We start from the raw sequence: 3,109 nt of genomic DNA on the forward strand, positions 1-3,109 counted from the left end.
TCACAGCTCTGTGTGCATCCAAACAGAAATAGGAGAGAGGATACACTAACAGCTTGACAACATGGATGATAGCTCTAGAACAAAAATCAGCAGATATACCCAAGAGGAGTAGATGGGAGGAAATGATCAAACTCAGAGCAGAAATCAACCAAGTAGAAACAAAATAATTATACAAAATTCAACAAAACCAGGAGCTGGTTCGTTGATAAAATCAACAAGATCGATAAACCCTTAGGCAGACTAACTAGAGGATAAATAGGAAGTATCCAAATTAACAAAATCAGAAATAAAAGGAGAAACCTAACAACAGAAGTGGAGGAAATTAAAAAGATCATTGCATCCAACTACAAAAGCCTAAACTCAATAAAACTGGAAACTATAGAGGAAATGGACAAATTTCTAGACAGATACCAGATACCAAAGTTAAATGAGGATCAGATAAACCATCTAAACAGTCCCATAACACCTAAAGAAGTAGAAGCAGTCACTACCCCATGCCCCCAAAAATGCCTAGGACAAGATGGGTTCAGTGCAGAATTCTATCAGACTTTCATAGAAGACCTAATGCCAATACTCTCAAAACTATTCCACAAAATAGAGACAGAGGGAACACTACTCAACTCATTCTTCGAAGCCTCAATTGCTCACATACCTGAAACACATAAAGGCCCTACAAAGAAAGAGAAAACTTTAGACCAATTTCTCTCTTGATCATTGATGCAAAAATATTCAATAAAATTCTTGCAAACCAAATTCAAGAACATAACAAAAAAATCACTCAACATGATCAGGTAGACTTCATCCCAGGAATGAAGGAATGATTTAATATATGGAAATTCATCAACATAATCCATCATATAAACAAGCTTAAAGAAAAAAAAAAAAAAAAAGATCATCTCCCTAAATACTAAGAAAGCATTTGACAAAATACAACACCACTTCATGATAAAAGTTTTGCAAAGATCAGAAATCCATGGCCCATACCTAAACATCATAAAAGAAATATACACAAAACCGGCATCCAAGATCAAACTAAATGGAGAGAAACTTTATATATTTAAAAAATGTTTTCTTTTTAAACATTTATTGAATATATTTTATTTACATTTCAAATGTTATCCTCTTCCTCATTTTCCCCTACACAAACCCCCTCCCCATCCTCGCCCCACCCCATTTTATGAGGGTTCTCTCCCACCCACCCACCCACCTTCTCCTACCTTCCCAACCTGACATTACCCTACACTGGGGCATTGAACCTTGGTAAGACCAAAGGCTTTTCTTCCCATTGCATCCCAATAAGGTCATCCTCTGCTACTATTGGTGTTGAGTTTAAAAACCAAACTAAGAAAAATATCAGCTCTCATTTGTTACCATGGAAAAGAGATTATGGATTATATCAAACCAGGATAACTGTTGATTACTTGGAGAAAAGAGAAATAAGAGAAATGAATACTATCAAGAACACTAGAGAAACATTATATTAGAAGGTTTGTTTCTGTAGAATATTATATTTGGATCATTTTTTGTTTTTTGAGGATTCATTTTTATTATTCCCATTATTCATTATAGTACTTTCACTTTTATCTTTCTTTTTTTATATTTCAAATATTATCCTCCTTCTCAGTTTCCCCCTCAAGATATCCCCTATCCAATCACTCTCCCCCTGCTTCTATGAGGGCGCTTCCCCACTTACCCACCCACTCCCTCCTGTTTCCCCACCCCGGTATTGGTATTTTCCTACGTTGGGACATCCATTGAGCCTTCACAGGATCAAGGGCTTTCCCTCCCATTGATTTCAGATAAGACCATCCTTTGCTATGTATGCTGCTGGAGCCATGAGTCCCTCCATGTGTGCTCTTTGGATGGTGGTTTAGTCCCTGGGAGCTCTAGGGGATCTGGTTGGTTGATATTGTTGTGCCTCTTATTATATTTTATATTATAGTGAAAGTCCATTGTGTGTGTGTGTGTGTGTGTGTGTGTGTGTGTGTGTGTGAGAGAGAGAGAGAGAGAGAGAGAGAGAGAGAGAGAGAGAGAGAGAGAGAGAGAGAGAGAGAGAAAGAGAGAGAGAGAGCATTCACAACATGAGTATGTCTGTCACACAGCTGTCATCTCAACACTCAATAGTTATAGCATGAAAATGAGTTCAAAGGTAGCTTGCACTGTGGTTCAACCCCTATGAAAGGAAATGTAGGGTAGTATGTGATTGGGAAATTGAGTTGGCTCAACAGATGAAGAAACTTGTTGTGAAACATGACAAGTTAATTCAGACCATAAACATACCCTCCAAATATAAACTGAAAATTAAAAAAAAATCAATTGTGTTCTACATAAAATCTGGGTTCTTATTTCACTGTTTAGTTATCAAGTAAATATATTAACTATTAACCATTGTAACAGTATAAAGTTCATGAAAAGTTACAATTTTGAAGGCTTCACTGGTATAACAAGCATCCCATGCTTTCTGAACAACTTCCAATTTAGGCTATAACTTTGGACATTAATATGTAACTGTATTAAGAGGAAAGGTTAGTGTTTGTATATTTTCATAATATACTTGGGAAAGTCCAACATGTGGAAAGAAATAATGATATCAAAATAACTATTGTATCAAAAGAATTGTAACCCTTCCTTTTACTATTTATTCTTTTCAATTTTAGTCTTTAATAAAGAAATATTTGCTGGATTTTTATGCATGGAACTTTTATCAAAATTGACAATTCTCAGGAGTCTGGTATGGATGTCTTCTGAGAGGCTCTGCCAGAGCTATACTGATACAGATGAGGATGCTTGCAGCTAACCATTGGACTGAGCACAGGGAACCCAATTGAGGAGTTAGAGAAAAGAGTAAAGAGGCTGAATGGGTTTGCAACTCCATAGGAAGAACAACAATATCACTCATCTAACTACCCCATAGCTCCCAGGGACTAAAACACCAACGAGTACCCATGCAGAGACCCATGGCTCCAGCTGCATATGTATCAGAGGATTGGACTGTCTGCCATCAATAGGAGGAGAAGCTTTAGGTCCTGTGAAGACTGGTTTCCCCAGTGTACAGGAATGCCAGGGCGATGAGGTGCTAGTCTGTGTTTGGGAATTTGAGCATCTTCAT

This window comes from Micromys minutus (genome assembly GCF_963924665.1).
Source record: "Micromys minutus genome assembly, chromosome: X".
Taxonomy (NCBI): domain Eukaryota; kingdom Metazoa; phylum Chordata; class Mammalia; order Rodentia; family Muridae; genus Micromys; species Micromys minutus.